The sequence below is a fragment of the Gavialis gangeticus genome, unplaced genomic scaffold (genome assembly GCF_001723915.1).
Source record: "Gavialis gangeticus isolate Ggan-Ray unplaced genomic scaffold, GavGan_comp1, whole genome shotgun sequence".
NCBI classification, from domain to species: Eukaryota; Metazoa; Chordata; order Crocodylia; family Gavialidae; genus Gavialis; species Gavialis gangeticus.
Window position 1 is genome coordinate 118,574,083 of NW_017729024.1, and position 18,758 is coordinate 118,592,840.

An 18,758-nucleotide genomic window follows, 5' to 3' on the forward strand; every position below is an offset into this window, starting at 1 on the left:
GTCTGTTATTGCAGAACTAATTTGCATAAGAAAAATTATTAAAGTACTTTAATGAATTAAAACAAATTGCCAATTCATATTTTATAAAATTAGTAATGGCTGGTTTTATTAGAAATCTTGTCTTGATGAAATGTGCTCTATTTCCTACACATCTTTCACACCACACTTTTGCACATTGCTATGAAAACTAAGCACACCCCACTTACTAAGTTTTAGCATATATTATTTGCCTGCTTATTTCCCTATTTCACTTCTAATATCCCTGTTTTGTTGCTGCAGAACATACTATTTCTTTATAGTTTCTGACCTGAATATGGCACTAAAGTTAGCACTAAAAGTGATTATCAAAGAGTGCTGCAAATTCTAAAAACAACTCATTTGACATTTTACATATTCAGTTCATTTCTGAGTTTTCTATTTTGCTTCAGTATTTTTTGAACAGCAAGTCAGAAAAGTACAGTATGTTTTGTTTATCTGTAAGCTCTAAAACATAATATTCTAGCCGCAGCTCATGAAATATTACTATGTTGCAAATAAAAAATGATGAAGATTTTGTTCTCCACGTAAAGCACTAGTACAACTGCTTTGTAGACAAAACAACAACATGAAAAAGCTTGAATCCCAAACTTAGTCTTTTCCTCCTCCACCCAGAAGCTGTGTGGAGCTGCAGAAGGTAAAATTAGCCAAGACAAGTTGTGCGCTAGGAGATGTACATGCCATGTTCCACCCTGACTCCATTCACATTCTTCTTCCACAGTCTTCTCTTCTCCGAACTAAATACTTCTAGTTTCTCCAGTTATAATCATAAGTCATATTTCCTAGACCTCTAAACATTTTTACTACTCTCTCCCAGATTTTAACTTGTCCAAGTCTTTCCTGAAGTATGGTACCCAAAAGTGGATATAGTACTTCAGGTGAGGCCTCACTAGTACTGAACAGAGCAAAAGAATCATTTTTTTTTGACTAGCAATCAACATTCCTATTAATATAGCCCACAGTACATCATTGGCTCATATTCAGCTTAGTACTCCTTACAAAAAATTTAAAAAAAAAAAAAATCAGATGGTAGGTGCCTTAAATTGGGCACCCAAAATTAGTAAATGTTTTTGCCCCAATATCTGTTTAGCCACAGCCTGCAGCCTGTAAATTTATTAATGTTTATGAAGCACCTATATGCTATGGTAAGAGTACCACAGAAATGCCCAAGAGGAAAATAGTAATTTTTTATACAAAGCATGGCTTGGATGGTGCACAAAAAGGCAAGCCTTAGACCACATGCTGAATGAGGAAGATAAAAAAGAAATATTTAACAACTATTAATTCACTGAATCAAGCAGGGGCTCTGTGGAAAAAATTGTGTAAGTCTGTGTAATTAAAGACTGTGCCATAATGCATATACACAGCAGGACCAAATTAAAATTATAGAGTCTTGAATTTCAGCATATTTTAATCTCTGAGGACTTGACTTTGCAACCTTACCATTCTTTTAACATCGGTTTTTGTATATTATTCATAGTGACCAAATGTTCTGTACAAATCTTGATGAGCTTCAACAGTTCAATTTTAGACTCCCTAGCATGAAGCTGTTTATTTAAATAACAAAAAATATGGAGCATCTTTTAATTGATGTGCAGACTAATCAAAATGCATGGATTATTTCAAAATTGAAGGCTGACATTTTACAAGCCCCTTTCTGTGAAACTCTCTGTGTAGAGGGATTTGATTTGTTTTTCTCAGTGTGGTGTTCTTCAACACAACTCTTATTTATGACAAAAACAAAAATGAAAATGAGTGGCCTAATCTTACTGCAAAGCATCTAATAAAAAAGTAAGATGATGAATATGTTTTACAACTGGTGAACTGAGCTAGACTCGGTGAAAAGAATCATTCCCAAATGCATACACTATGCAGATCTCTGAATAAGTGAAGTGCATGAGCACTGGCTCTTCAAGAATAAAACAAAACTTAAATTTTCATGTAATCAGGGTTTTTTTCTGTCACCTGTGACCCCCATGCCGCTCACAGGTATAGCTACTGATTCAAAGCAAGCTAACAACTGTAATGTGATTTTGTTCACAAAGCTAAAAAGCACAAAGAAATATGTTTCCATCTTGATTTCATAATGTCCTTATTATAGGATGCTGAAAAAAAAAAAAAACGGTCATGAAGGGTACCAAAACTCTAGACCCGAACCTCAAAGCTGCCCATTCAGAAATGAGAAATATCTTGTCTTCTAAGAATCAGCACAGAGAAAAAGTTTTCTTCCTGTACTGCATTTCTCTGACAACCCAGGAAAAGGAGGGACACATCACGACTGAAAGCTCTTCAGAGAAGGCGCTGCTCCTATAGGCCAGAAAGCTATTTTAGCAAAATTCTTAGCATAACCAATGCATTTTATGTATCCAGTGGCATTATCTAAAAGCAAAGAAAGCATGTAGCAGCTCAAGACAAACCTAAGCAGCGAGAAAAACAGGATGTGGGCATCCCAAATAAAAAGGAAAGCAAAGCCAGAAAAATGGTTAAACTGGATAGACAGCTAAACAACTAGATAGACAGATAATATTTGTAATTAGGCAATATTGTAATAATATGAAATATGGAGTGCAGCCAAAAATGTAATAAAAAGAAGAAATTGAGGGAGTGATGGGCATAAAAAGAAACAACTAATTGCACCCTGATGCTGTGACAATACCTGGCCAGCTAAGTCACTGTCTATTGTTTGGAAGGACTACGCATAAGAATTCTATTTTGGGCACTGTATTGTAGAAGTAGTTTTGCTTAAGTGTTAAACAAATTAGGATTTGAGAAAGGAACAGTCTCACTGATGACTTTAAACCATTTACATCCACACCTTATTTAAATTAATGCAACACTCAAGCCCAGCAGTCTACACAGTTTACCAGAAGCCTTGGACAAAAACTTTTCCTGAGGTCTTTGATCCACCACCTACTGAACCCTTTAGAGACTGGAAGAGTGATTACAAAGTTCTTCTGTGCCCAAACCAAGAAAGCTGCCTATGTTTCTACTGGGAACAAAAATCCTCCATGCCACTGGAGGGTCTGGTGCTTCACAGAAGCAGCCAGGGCTAGCACCTTCTTTCTTGCCACACTAGCCATTGAACACAGCTTTGCTGCCTACATGTAGAATGAATGAAGGGAACACTAGATGGAGAAGGCTCCCTTCAGAAGGATAGTATTTCAGTGATTGGTCTATCTGCTTCTACAATTAAGAAAGAAAGGAAATGTCCCAATTAGAGGTTCTTTGGCTTGCATTTAAGCAAGCAGGAAGTAGGTAAAGTAATAATAAAATAATAAACATAAGCACTGTGAAGAGTCTTATGCATATATATATTTGAAGACAGTGATCAAACCCAGTCTTGCAGGTACCATGATTATCATATATTAGCAATGAGGTTATAGCTTCAGAACTCCAGCTGCATTTAAGCACCATTAAACAAAGAGCATTGTTAACTGTTATTCAATATAAACTTGTTGAGTAAAAACATTTCATTTTCTATATACTTTTACCAATCCACAGACAAATAGGTAAGTTTTCTTATAGTTACAAATCAAATTCTTACTGTGTTATATATGCTAAGAAACTGTCAAAAGAATGTTTTAGATTGCCAAATCAAACTCTGAAAAGTTAGAAGCCACCAGGTCTGTAGTTGTCTGTGCAATCTTAAATCAGCTCCTTTGTGTGCCCTTTATTTGCAAGGAACAAGGGAGAGATCCTGTGAACAAATGTTATGTGATCATGTAATTAAAGACATGTTCAAACATTAAAGATGTTTCATAAGGCATGCATGCAAAGGATCCTAATTAAAGCAGCATAAGACCCTTTACATTTCGTTGTTTCTTAACACTTGAGTGCTCTCTGTTAATGTAGATGTTGCATGCATATACATATGCAATTTCCTTTTTAGAAATGAATCATCAGTAGGAACTAAATCCTGAACTTGCAGCATCACAACACAGAGTATAGACAGACACAGCAATTGTAGTGATATTTAAATATAGTGATACATGATGCAACTGTTATACCTACATGATTCTGTAGTGATACAAATATAACAAAACCACTTCAACTTTAAACCTGCTTTGTTCAGGGTCAAAATGGCTGCGGCACTCCAAAACAGCAGCTCTCTCTCCTTTTAAGGCAACTAAAATGTATGTTTGTCCATATTACACTGTGTTTTACAAAAGCACCCAGATATTTAACAACCACAAGCCCTTTACTAACCTCTGACCCAGAGCAAACCTCATCTCACCTTCACTCAGCATCTCTTCCCACACCATGAGAGACTTCATTTTTTTGAATGACAAAAGCCAGCAGCTGTCTAAAAGAGGATTCTGGATTACCATATCAGAGTTTTGTAAGAAGTAAATATTAGCTTCCTTAAGGCACCTGAGGGAGATGCACTGATAATGTTAAAATATTAACAAGAAATTTCTAAACATCACAGGACAATTCCTCCTATACTACATGCCCTCAAGAATCAGGGACATTTTTTCTTTCACTCTTTCTGAAGGTAACAAGGAGAATGTTTTAAAAATTGCAGACTACCTTTAACACTCCTGGATTTTTCTGTACAAAATACTGTATTTTCTTACATACAAGATGTCCCAAAATAAAACACACACCTTGTTTTCTGGGAAGACAGAATGAAGAAAAACATTTTTCCATAATCATGGTAGCACAGAGCAGGAACAGAGCTAACAAGTCTGCGAGGCTATGAAATAGGAGAGAGACTAGGTGTACTTAGCAGATAGCAGAATTGCCAGAAGAAAGGTTGGCTTGATTAGTGGAACATTAGGACCACTGGAAAGGAGAGATGATGATTAACATCCATGAAGAACAATGAGCCGTTAATAGACTCCCAATGCTGCTGCTGGGCAGCTGGTTTTGGAGCAAGAATCAAAACAAGGTGCCTCAGTTCTGGACACAACAAACAGCTTTCCTGCTTAAGAGATGCATCCTAATAATGGGGGCTGATTTTTGTAGGAAAAAAATCTTTGCCTGTAGTATGTGAGAAAATTCAGGCACCGCCACAAAAAGGATTCCAAGTCCAATAGTCAGCACTAGGAACAAGCAAAATATTTTGGTACATTTAAAAAAGCAAAAAGGACCCTAATTCTAATTTATTCTTACATATCCTTTGTGTAATGTGCCATATTTTTAACTTTTTAGAGGGATGTATACTCTGCCTAAAATCATGCTTTTCAACAATGAATGCATAACTTACTACAAAATGAGATGACCCAAGAATATTTTCACTTTGAAGTATTCAGTTCCTGCCAGTTTTTCTTCCCTGGAATTTTGTTTTTTCTTTGCTTTTCTAGCCACAAATTAAATGGCTACTTGAGAGCTATTCCTGGAATATTAGGCATAAAGCTGTGATGATTTACTGCATGTTTAGTAGCAAAAAAATCAGAGTTGTCTTAATCTTTGCTAGAAGCTGGAATACAAAGCATCAGTAGCATCTGGAGTTCAGTGTAAGATTACATGCAGTACCAATATTGCAATATCACACATGAAACCTGAACTTAATTCTTCTCTCTTCATTAAAAAAAAAATTCCCAAAAAACTAACCACCTATTTTATGTCTCTGCTTTCCAGAATTAGGACAACAGCGGGTCCTTTAATCTTGTTCTTTTCACCGTACACCCCACCCCCCACTGTTGATTGGCAGGGGGCCCTAGCAGCCCCACTGCTCACTGCTGATTGGCCAGGAGGCAAAAACCATGGTTTTAAATATGCTGTGGTTTTTGCCTCCCACTGCTGATTGGCCAAGGGGCCCAGGCAACCCTGCTGCTTGCTGCTGATCGCCAGAAGGCAAAAACTGCATCATATTTAAAACCACAGTTTGTGTCTCCCAGCCAATCAGCAGTAAGCAATGGGGCCAACAGGACCCCTCCACCAATCAGCAGTGTGGAGAGGAGGGGAACATAGCAAAAAAGAGCAAAATTAAAGGAGCTGCTGAGTAGAACACTCCTGCTGCGGTTTAGGTAGATCCCTATCCAAAGGTCTGTTCGGACCTTAGTCACTTGAAAACCTACCTCAAGCTGCTACTCTTCCTATGTCTTTCTCAATATAAAGCAGCATACTTGGCTGCCTTTCTCACCTTCCTTTTTTAGCAGCGTAGAGAACTCAAGTCTATAGAAATAGCAGTTTTTAGAGTCTGCCTGTTCTGAGCTCCAAATTCCAAATAGAAACACATTAGACCCACCCTGCACCATGAAGATCCTTCCTTAAAAAAGGGTGATAAACAATACACTAACAAAGCCAGAGTATATAGCTTGTGGCACAGAGATTATATAAAGAGAATTCTGCACAAAACGCTATGCAGTATGTGCCTTAAAATAAATGTGCTTCCATCAGATTTTCATTACATCAAATACGTAATTTTCATTAAAAAAGAATTCAGAATAATATGAGCACTCTGGTAAAAAAACAAAAAAAACAAACAAAAAACCCAAAAACTTCTTGCATCTTCCCTATGTGTTTCTTCAGGTTTGTGAAATTGGCTTTTTAAGTAAGAAGTCTTAATAAAATGGTTCACAATAAATTATTGCTGACCCACTGTAAATATCCACTTCGTAATAATAGAAGAAAACATGATGGTGAAATGGGGAAAAAAGAACAATTTGTTTGTTTTTGTTTGGATTGGTACATAAACTTTGAAAGGTTTTTGGTTTGTTTGTTTGTTTGTTTTTTCTTCTGACAAGCCCAAAACAGGCTGATGACTGAGACAAAAATTCAGATATAAACAGAATGGGAAAAGAGGGGAAAAACAAAGCAGCAGAACAACAACACTATTCTTGGAGACACTATTTGTTTTCTCCTAGTCTAAAAAAGGGTCATGGAGAAAACAAAAGAGCAAGATTTTGGAATAAGAACATGCAATGAAGTTTAGTGAACTCACAGTCTTGGGTAGTTAAAAAAATAATGAAAGGGAAAACTGTAAGAGAGGAATTCCAACCAAAGCCAGTCTCACTGGTACTATTCAAATAGACTCACGGATTCTATTAGCATCTGCTTAACCTGATCATGCAGGCATGTAAAAATCTCTGCTTCAAAGGAAAAAAAAACAAAAAGCCTTTCACTTGCATACTGCCTCATGCCATGTATATGTATGTATTGCTGATGAATCTGGTTTTCCTATTTTTTTTCTTCTTCCTCTTACCTCATTGTTGTTTTCTTTTATTATTTAATTCTCCCCCTGCCCTCTGAGTTTCAGTTTCACTTTTTAAATTAATTTTTGCTCTCTCTCATTTTTATAGTTTCCACCGGCACTCGGAAGAATTTGCAGAGAAGACAAAACAAGAAAGACGGAGGAAAAGCCACAAAACTAGCAGGCATCCCCTCGAAACTGACCTTCCTTCTCTGTCCTTTCTGTGCTTCCTAAAAACAGCTCGTGCATACAGAGGGTTACAGGTTTGGAGAGCACTTACCTGCCTTACAGCATCTCCAGTCGCATGTCACCAGTGGACACAAAGCACCTAGATTCTGCTGGATCCTATATGGACAAGGTAACTCACTCTTGAACATAAGCTACCAAGTTTGCTTTCCCCATGCTGACATGCACACTATTGTTAAAGCACCCCACTCTATAGCCCTAGATTTATACATATATCTGTAGAATCTCATGCTTTTGTGTCTGAAGGTCTCTAGTTCAATCCACTGAATGTCAACCGAGAAGGTGGCTGTAACAGGCAGAGTCTGTAAGGGAAGAACCTGAAGAGCCTTTTTCTCTCCCTTGCATGGCCCACAGCAGACTTAAGAGCACAGGAGTATTCTACCCCTGTCCTTGAGGGTGTAAGGTTTCCTAAAGCCAACAATGATGAGTGCCCCTCTCCACTTTATAAACAGCCTGCAGAGATGAGCAAATACACACCAGACATTCAAAAAGCCTAAAGTGGAATAGATCTAAATTATGTGGTTTTCTGTAAGCGGCATAGCTTAGATTTGTAGTGAACAGTAGGGGTCTGTGATGCAGGCCCTTTTTTATTCGGATTCGGCCTGAATCAGGGGCAGTGATTTGATTCGTTGATTCGGATCACCTGTCCCCAATTTGATTCGGCCAAACCCGAATCTGAAGATTCAGTGCTGATTTGGAAAAATTAGCAATTCAGACATAGACACAGCTTTAAAAGTTTTTTCTACATAACTTACAGTAGCAGGCTCGGCTTGTGATTGCTGCAATTTTGGGGTGCATGGAGTGTCCCACAGGTGAACCCAGAAGCACTTTTTCCGGGGGGGGGGGGCCCTCATGCGTCTCTGCTAGGTAAATCAGCCACAGGGGGACCCCACATGCCCCACCAGACCTAGGAGGTACCAGTCACCAAGCCAGCAGGCCACAGGGGGGGTCCTCCCGCACATTCCCAGGAAGACCTGGACGTGGACCAGAGGTGCTTCCGGTCCACTTGCGGATCTGCTGCCCAGCATGCTGGGGAGCCCCCCACACTTCTGTGGAACAATCCATACACCACAGCATCACAGCACTCACGAGCTGCCTGCTACCTAGAGGTATGTAGAAAAAACATTTAAAGCTGTGTCTACGTCCGAATCCCCAAATCTTTCCAAATCTCTCCAAACCAATTTGGAGGGTTCCAATTCGTTTAAGAGAGATTAAAGGGTCCTCTGATTCGATTTGGAGAGCCATTGATGTTTACAAATGGGTCCTGGTGCATAAAGGTTGAGAACCATTGCCATATGGGAAGCGCACCTCTCCCCACATCCTCACAGCATAAGCAGTCCTGCTTCCTCCTGCCATGTGCCCAGCACCCCCATCTCATGTGCACCACTCCCCTGCAACACAACCTGACTCCCTTCTTTGCCACACATGCAGCTCAGGCACTCTAACCCCCTCCCAGCTGCCAGGACATGAGCAACTGGGGGAAGGGAAGGGGGAAGTAGCAGCCAGACAGGAGCCTGCAAGCTGCACATTAACTATACAGGGGGGCTGCATGTGGTCCACAGGCCACTAGGTCAACAGCCCAGCTAGACCGAATAGGCTTCTGGCGGACATTAAAATAATGGCGTCACTGGGATCTGAGCAATTTATGCCTCACCCAAACAACATGAATTCTGCCACACCACATATGCATAGCAGGATGTGTGATGTTTGAATTCAACAGAAATTATATTCTTCTGAAATTCTGTTTCATGACAAATTTTAAAATGTTAAGTTCTCAGTCTGAGTGCATGCAAGTTTCAATATTCTTCAATTAATAACTTATCTTGCTTTTGGTTTAATATTTCTTCTCATTTTCATTTTTAAGCCTAAATCATGAAGTTCACTTCTAGCAAATAGTTTTCTATTAGCTCCATACATATACATAATCACAGTCCTGTTGCTTATTTTAAACCTGGCTATAATGGAATTTTGTTGGCAAGTAAAATATATATATGAGCAAAATAAACCTTGTTTTTATAGAAAATAAAATACTTGACTAATTCATAACACATCGTTAGTTAAAATAACACAATGCTTAGGTGTTGTGGGGGGCTTTAGGGGGTTGGGTTTTTTTAACACAAGTTTTAGATTAACGTTTTTATTTGGACCAAAAAAATATTCTACAACATGGGAGAAACACTGCATTGCTAAAAGATTCTCATGTTTAACTGATTTCTGGATAACATTCAATTTTTTTAGTAGAAGTTTTTTGGAGGCCTTTTTTGTTTTTAATAATTGTTTTTTCTTGTCCCACATCCAACAATATTGTAGTGTAACATATGTTTAAGTTTTTATGTTTTTAGTGTCTACACTTGTTGCTGACAAAACCTTACCTCATTTAAGTATGTAGTCACAATCTACAATAATCTCGCAGCTAGTGAGCTCTTATTTCAATGATCTCTTACCAGTTCCTTTTGAATTAAAAACAACAAAAGTTACAGAATAATAAACTCTGGAACTGGGTTTCAATGACTCATATTGAAGGTTCCTGAATAAAACACAGCAACAAGAACAAAATAATAAGATTACTTCATTTGATTACTCCATAATTTATTGCCTACATTCAAATATCATATTCATATTTTTCATATAACAACGACTATATTTTCAAATAAAACTGAATAAATTATCAAAAACTAGCAAAGACTGGTCCGGCTTTAGGGAATGCCAAGTTTTGTTCACATTTTTTTCTTCAGTAACTGTGCTGAATTTACAACTAGGAGTTTTCATTTCTGCCTTTATATATCATCATAATAAAGTAAAAAGCTGCCCATTTTCTCCCAAGTACCTGTTTGCTCTCTAAGAGCAATAATTTGATTCAAAAATGCCCAGGAAGGAACCCAACAGGGTTGAGATTACTTCCATTAAGACAGCAAAGAAAAAAAAAAAAAGACATCTGACTCTAGCCTCAGAGAACATGCACCAAATAACATTTCTTTAACATGCTCTAATAGATTCAGGCAGAAAAGAGAATTTGAATTGGAAATTCATTCTTAATCAGCTGTCACAAAATGTGGACATCACTGAAATTAGAAAATATGACAAACATGATACAACCTAATCCTTTTTCTAAACTTGAGTCTGAAATAATACCAAACTAATACTCATCCGATATTTAAAGTGTTCAACCGTAAAGTTCAAACCGAAATTATTAATATAATTAGAAACATGCATAATTGAAATTTGGGTTCAGTTTATGCCAATGATTCCCACTACTATTTTGCAAGTGACAGACAAATCAAAAGAAAGTCTGTAATAAAGTAACACCTGTTTTTCATTTTATGCCCTTCTCAAATAAATAGAAATTCCCTAGACAAAATAGAGTATGTCAAAAAGAGTGGGAAGGAACACTGTTAAGGAGGCTCCCAGCTATAAACATATACAGGTCAAAAATTGCTGGGTAGAAAAAACACACTGGGCACATCTATGCAAGATGAATTATTGTACATAGTCTACACGTGCACATGCTTATGGTGCAGTAACCCTGGCTAATTGCAAGTAAATTTACTATCTGCAAATGCAAGTAACAAATTTACTATCAACTAGTAATGGCACAGTAGCACTTGTGTAGATGCCCAATGAGGAACAAATCTGCTCCTGGTCACCAGGGGGCGGGATATTGCTCCTTGCCCCTGGGAGCTAACTGCTATTGGGCAGGCTCAGCCACTGGAGCCCAGGAGGCCCTGGCAGCAGGGAGCTCTAAGACCCTGCTCTGAGATGACTACGGTGATCTTTATCTCCCAGCCTCCACTTTGCCATCATGATTGAGAAGCAGGGGGTTAGAAGACTCTTATCTGCCAGTGCCAGGTCCATGGTCATGGGGCTGGTGCTGGAAGATCCTTATCTCCCATCGCCAGCCCTGATGCTCCCTCCTGACGGGGGCTGGGGAGCTTGTTTCCGGCCTAGCTCCATGATTGCAGAGCTGGGTGGGAAACAGGTTTGGGAGCTTATTCTCCACTCAGCTCCTTGAGCATGGAGCTGAGTGGCAAACATGCTTCCCAGCCTCCCCCCTCCTGCAGCTGTGGAGTGGGGGTTGGGAACTATCCCGGTCAGGGGCAGGTCCCAGCCCCATGATCCAGATCAGGTGAGCTAGGGCCAGGAACTCCCTGCCCTGGCAGCAGGCAGGGTGTAATGTCCCAGGCCCAGCCAGGAGAGAGCTCAGTGCTTCCTGCCAGTCCCTGAGCTAGCACCCAGGGGGAGCCTACAGCTCTCCCTGGTGGCAGCAGGGGCCCATTGCTGGGCCTCAGGAAGTAGGAGCAGTTTGCTGCCATTAGCAGCAAATCTGCTTCCACTTCCCTGTATGTGTAGACACCTATCCATGAGCGTTATTCATAAGTAAACTGATCCCAGATCAGATGCATGTGTAGACATACTCAGTGACAGCAATCCTTGCCAACACAAAAAGGCAACAGCTACACTGGCTCTCCAAGGCCTCAGGTGATCCCATACATAAAGTCCATTTAACCAAACTCTGCACACAAAATCATGACTGATTTCACATGAGGTATATTATATTGTTTAATAATAACGGATGTTATTAATTATTCATTACTTAATATCATCATAGCTTAGTATTGTGGTGTGACATAAAACTGTGTATTGGGCTGTCATATTTCTGTCCTGATCAATCTAATCTCCCCTTTCTAAAGACTTGTAGGTTTGTGGCTCTAAAAAAAGTCTTTCCTCTATATTAAGTGAATATCACAGATATAGATACAATAATGATGTTGCCCCACCAAAACTGAGGCAGACAATGTGGTTGATGGTGTGTAAAAATATGTGCAGCAACATATAATGTAGGTTAGACAAAGGGGCTACATTACCCCTAACTTGTCTCCTGATATCAATAAAAAATTCTGTCCCCCTCTCTCCAATTTGCATAGGAGGTGTTCTCCTCTATCCTCTCCTTCCTTCTTGGCTGGTTCAATAAGAATAATCCCTCCTGTTAAAATATCCTTTAAACACTAATTATAAGTGGTGTCACTAACACCATCAGCCTTCTGCCAACAGCAACAAACAGTTCTTAAAGTAGCAGTAATAGATATATGATTTGGCTTAGATCGGCATGCAGCATTTCTCAAGCTCTGCAAAAGTATTGGAATGAAAATGAGTATTCTGTTCTAAATGCAGTGTTCAACCTCAAAAAGGCTTAATTTTTAGTAAAGTGGAGAGAAATCAGCCATGGTTTCTTCCCTCTTTCTGGCTGCACAGCAACAGCTAGGTTGGGGACATCATCTGGGGTGCGCACAGATGTTAAGGCTAGGAGGTTAGGGGGAGATTAGATTGCATTAAAAATGGTCACTTGATCTAACTTAGTTCACCCAGATATGGACTTTGTACTTAGATCCCTAGTTAAGTCAATCTACATGCAAACTGCCAAGAAGTTCCAGGAAGGTTAAACTAGTCAACAAAATGGCTGACCTAATCTAATTTAACTGTACTTTGGAGGTGCATTAAGTTAGACTGGATCCACTGAGACCAATCTAACTGAACTTCTGGACAGTTCAAGACCAGGCACTGGCCCCAGCCCCAGGGCCGTGCTTTTCCTTACCCCCTCCCTGGCAACAGGCTATTTTTAACCCCCAAGTCCTCCCCACACTCCCAGCCAGACCTTCCCCTGTCCCCCCATGGACCTGAGCCAGCACCCTAAGCCCACCAAACTACACATCTGCAAGCTGTTCTTGATGCTGATTTTACTGGTGTCTGCCAGGTTTGGAAGCTAAGGAAATACATTGGGATGGGCGAGGGATAAGCAGGATTAAGGGGGTTGGTTCACTGGGGAGGATTGTTCATCTGGGGGTGAGAGAGATCGGGGGCTAATAGCCCCTGCTCCCTAAAGGGCAAGGAAGAGAGCCCCCAATCACCCCAAGCTGTTCCAAAGATCCCCCACAAGCCCCCCTGACCCCAGCAACCCCTCTGATCCCCCCACAGGCCCCCCCAAGGACTCTGCCAGCTTCTTGATCTCTCCCATAGACCTCCCTGTCCCCCAATCACCCCATAAATGCCACCTGCCCCCCAATCCCTCTGCTTGCCATGCCCCCCAATATTTTTGTTTTACTTTGAATAGATTCATAAACTGAAAATATTGTTTTCAAACATCTGATTTCACACATACAGATGAATTGTCCATCTCATGCTACCCCCCCTTACACACACACCCCTCTAATTATCTGTAAGTTTTTCTTTACCTCTACTAAATACCTTGTCTTCTTCATAAAAATAAATATTAATCTCAAATCCTAAATAAAGCAGCTAGTTATTTACTTAAGTCTAAATTCCAGTATAGAAAACCACAACATTCTATATTTTAATTGTTTAGGGGGAAAAAAACAATAAGGAATACTGAAGACATTTTAAAAAGCATGATGCTAATATAAAGCACCTGACTATAAATTCTTTGTTAGGAAGAGAAATACTTAAGTCTTCATGACCTAGATTTTTTCTCTTCATTTAACAAAACTTGATGTAACAGAAGAGATGGAAGGACTTTTTGATAACACACTAACTTTTCAACCCTAGATTGCACTATAACAGCTATTCTAAGTTTGCTAAACAAGATAGGTTTTATCTGCATAGTCTCCAGCAGCCAAAGGCCCTTACTGTACCAAAGAACACAGAGTTTATAATGTGGCATGGTTCATGAGATACTTTCAGGATAAGGGGGAAAAAAAACTTAGCAATATTTGATACGATTCACGATCCTCCTTCGTTCCCCACATCAATCTTCAGGAACAAACACTGACAGTTACAAGAACTGAAAACAATAAAGAAGCTATATATTATAGAATTAGCAACTGTGTAAAACTGATTTGCACAAACTATGGACAGCGGGCAGCTGGGGGCTCACTGACAGTTGGCTGACATGCAGGATCTCATCCAAAACCAACTGAAATCTTTGAAAAATGATGCTTGCTTCAATGGGCTTGCATGTGGTCTACTATACTAGCTTCCCTTATTTCTACATAAGGAATCTGTTAAAATACCCAATAAAATCATGAACTGTAAGTTAAGTATAGCTCTGTGTAAAGCATGGTCCATAATGCTTTGAAAAAAAAGCATTTTTCCTATCCTACAGAAACTATGACAGTAGAGACTTAATCTCCAAAACCTTATCCCTAAATTATGTGGGTAGTTACTGCAGTTTGCATGACAATGAGCAATTCAAATACAAATACTAGATTTGCACATTTAAATTAGGAAGTTATGTGCATGAAAATTAGGGTAATAAAAACGGCTATGATGCAATTACTTTATGTTGTCATCCAGTGATCTCAAAGTCCTTTGCCAAGATTAATAAACAAGCTTATTCCCATTTTAGAGTTAGTAAAACTGATGCATTGAGACACTAAGAGCCAATCAATTTCAAGGAGCTTCTACTTAAGTTTCACAATGCTTAAAATATAGGTACTGCTTTCCATAAGGCTGATACAAATCAACATCAATTCCCTATTCACTGGGTAGATTCTCCAGCACTGAGAGCTTACTGAGCAGTGAGGTGCCTTTTTGTAGCCAATACAAATAAGGCAAGACTTCTGTCTGAATTTAAACTCCCTGAAGCACAGGCATCAGACTGAAGGGCTGTAAGAGTGGCACTTCCTTTTTATCAGGAAATAACCAGCTGAACTGCTCAGCTTGATGATCTGCTCAGGTCCCTTCCAACCCTACCAACTATGAAACTATGAAACCAGAACAACCAACAGTAGAAATGTGCTCTATATAAAATCCTAGCTTCCCCCTCTCCCCATCACAACTCCATTTACTTTGGTTATGCTTGTGTTCACCTTTTCCCCAATAGTAGCAACAACAACTGCTCACAAAGTCAGATCTGCATTCTCAGTGCACCACCTCCTTCACTACTCCTGCTGAAGCTATCCAGTCCAAGATTTCCCAGACTGTTCATGTATTTTACAATATATAGCCACATTATTTACAAACTAGAAATAATTCTGGAAGCAGGGATCAGAATCCAGGTCTCTTCCTACCAGGGGAGAGCTGCACCATTTGGCTGTAATCACAGCCCCACTTGCTTGCTTTCTGGCCCCATAACCCTCACTTTTGGCAACCCTATGTGATAAGTTCAAAAAGGCAGCTAGAGGGGAGGGCCCTGCTAGCACAGTCCATGGTTAAGACACTCTCCTGAGAAGTAGAAGGGACTGAATCCTTGCAGGGTGAAACGGGCCTAGACCCCCATATCTCTGACAAGTTTCTGGGCAACTGCTCTTACCAGTAGACTATAGACAAAAGGTAGGCACCACTACAATCATTTCCTCCTCCAACTTTATTATAGACATGCTCTCAGCATCACACAATCACAAGGCATGCTCTGACATCCCTTAAAGAACTTGTGACTCAAACTTTGGATGCCTCCCAGCACCAATATGGATTGCGAGTGAGGTGCCTAGATAAAAAGCAGGGTATTTTAAACCAGATGAGACTCTGAGCTAACATAGTTATACTGTTCGCTCCTATTGCAACAAGCCAGGTTTTTTAAACTTCATAGTATCATGTAGTGCTAGGTACCTAGCACTACATGATACCATGCAGATATGATTTCTGCAATATGCTGAACAACAGCTTAAACAACTCATTTAAATGGCGAAGTAGAAATCAAAGATGTATCATAAAAGTACCATGATATGCACCCTGGCTTACAAAGAATTTGCAATATGCTGATAAAATGGTGAGTGATTTCTAAAGGCTCTGGCCTGCATAGAGCCATGTTATTACTAAAGACATAAATTAGTCTTCGCCACAGTACCTATAACAGAGCCAATATACTGAAATGGAGCTTGGAATCCCCAGCGCTGGGGTAAGCAGTTTCACTTTTAACCAGCCTTCAGGTACTGTAGGTAATTTAAACTATAACCACTCCCAAAGTTGTACAATACACTACCCTCTGCTCATGAGCACTTTTTAACACTGTAGTAGCATGTAAGCAAACACAAGACAGGACTGCCAAAGTTGGCATAAGCCTGCCCTCAGAACCGCTTGACGATTGGGCATTCAATAATACAAAATGCACCCAAAAAAACCCTATTTCAACAAACATTTTCATCAAGCAAGTCATAGTAAAATTTATCTTTTTCATAGAGGTCCAGGTTCATCAGCCTCTCCATGAACTTAAAGAGCCCCTCTCACAGCGCTCAACTAATAGAAACTTCATACTGACTTACGGCCCTCTATAAGGATCACTAATACTACAGCTCATTGCTTTTTCATCACTGAGTTCATACATCTTCCCAGTATTTACATGTAGGTGCTCTTTCAGTACAGTTAGAAATTAAAAAATATATACTTTCATACAAATATATGACGTTATATTGCCCTCTGCTGATGAATGGTTAAACTAGATATAAAGCTAGAGTCAGGGCCCCAGGAGATTTGTTTTGAATAAATTTTTTTAACCAATGCATGTACTGAAATTCAAGTATTTGCTTTTCTATGATGTAATTCCAACAGACCCCAAATGTCAGTTCTGTTTTGCAAAGGATTATCAACAAATGGAACAACATGAAACAGATCCAAAGAAAGAGGAAACATGCAATCTTAGACTTTTCTGCTCCATGGGTTGGAAAATACAGTCGGCTAACTTAATTCTAGTCTATAATACAATTTATTTGCAGAATCCCACTTGAAATTACTTATCATATAAAAATGCTGAGTCATTCAAGTTACATAATATTATAAATACTATTTCTTTCAAGTGAATCCAACATGTTACTTCAGTTAGAATGCAATAAATGAATCAATCTACTGAGGACTGTTTTTAAAAGGGCACTTTTTAAAAGGAATTGTTTGAGAGGATAAATAGGAAACTGTATTCATAGATCCAGAAATAATATCAGGAAAAGGACATTTATATCATTATAAATTAGATGGTATTGCTTAAACTCTTCCAGACCTGGTTCTGAGCTTACATTGGATACTGAATTAAATATAAATGAGAGGAGATTTAAGCTTCCTGCTTTCATACTTGTGTAGAGAAAGGTAGTTAGCCATGTTAGTCTGAAATTAACCAGAAGGCAAGGCTGGGTGGTACCTTTATTCAGAGAGGCCCGGGCATTCATAGGCTACTTCTCACCTTGTCAGATGCTATGAAGTCTAAAGCATCTAATGAAGTAGGCTATAGACTATGACAGGTCATAATTCTAAACAAGTGAGTCTATAAACGTGCCACCCTGCCCCAATTTCTTCATATTTGTGCTCCAGATAGCATTAACACAGAATGGATGATTGGTACATATTAATACTGTTGCGATTGTTTCTGTTATTAATAGATAACAGTGCCATAAGGGGCCACTTGGATCATCTAGCTGGCACAACCTACCATTTTCTCAGATTACAAACTAAGCCATTCCTTTTGCCCTCATCTTGACTAATGCTAGAGATTTTTTTTCAGCCTAGTTAGTTCAAATCAGCTAGTTTAACAATCTAATATCACAAATGTAGACACAGATCAACACCTTTAGAAAGAGACTTTAGCAAATCAGGTTATAGTTCATTCAGCTTTAACCCATCAGCATAGCATACACTAAAGCGTTATAACTATGAACTTAGACTTGGCAATTATGAGTGAGCTTAGACTCAGTACCACACCTTTATGTCCTAGGTCCTGTCTACAATGCAAAGTTCTGATGGCATACTTATATTCACTGTCAGTGGTAAAAGATCACAACCCAGAGGCAACATAGATATGCTGGCAAAAACCATTTGACATCAGTCAACAGTAGGCTTTTGGTATTTGGGAGGACCTCAGGTAACCGTGCTTGCAGAAAAAATCCTTCTGCCAGCAGAGCTTCTTCTGAACCCTAGCAGGGGATTCAATTTCTCAAGACCTGCTGCCATAGTTAAAACAGGAGCAGCTCCAGCATAGACCAGTGATTTTCAACCAGGGTGCCATGAGTTGTTGGGTTTTTTTAAGAGTGCTGTGCAATATTAGCACTGTTAGTAATGCAAACACCTGCATGTGATCCATAAGAGAATCCCAGAAATTTCAAATATGAATCCATATTGTTAAAAACATTTGGACCTGGTATGAGCTTTCTGGCTAGGGAGGGAAATTATACCTAAACCAGTATAAATCATCAGAAACCAGTTCAAATCTGTAACGCAACTGAAGTTCATTGCACATAAATTGCTTTCAAAATGGCCAAAACCAACTGACAACAAATCTGGATGAATGTACTACCAGACTTAACTGATTTAGGGTAAATTGGTTTATCATACCTCTATCCCAGATCCCCTCCAGATTCAAGTTCACTCAGTCCCCCAGCATCCCAGGATGCTTTGCACTTCCCCT

The 18,758-nt window shown here is 39.3% G+C and overlaps 1 protein-coding gene across 2 annotated transcripts in view; it reads right to left on the bottom strand.

The window, feature by feature from the left end:
* Nucleotides 1-18,758, bottom strand: part of KDM4C (lysine demethylase 4C) — a 532,790-nt gene that overhangs the window by 351,668 nt on the left and 162,364 nt on the right. The window lies entirely within an intron of this gene.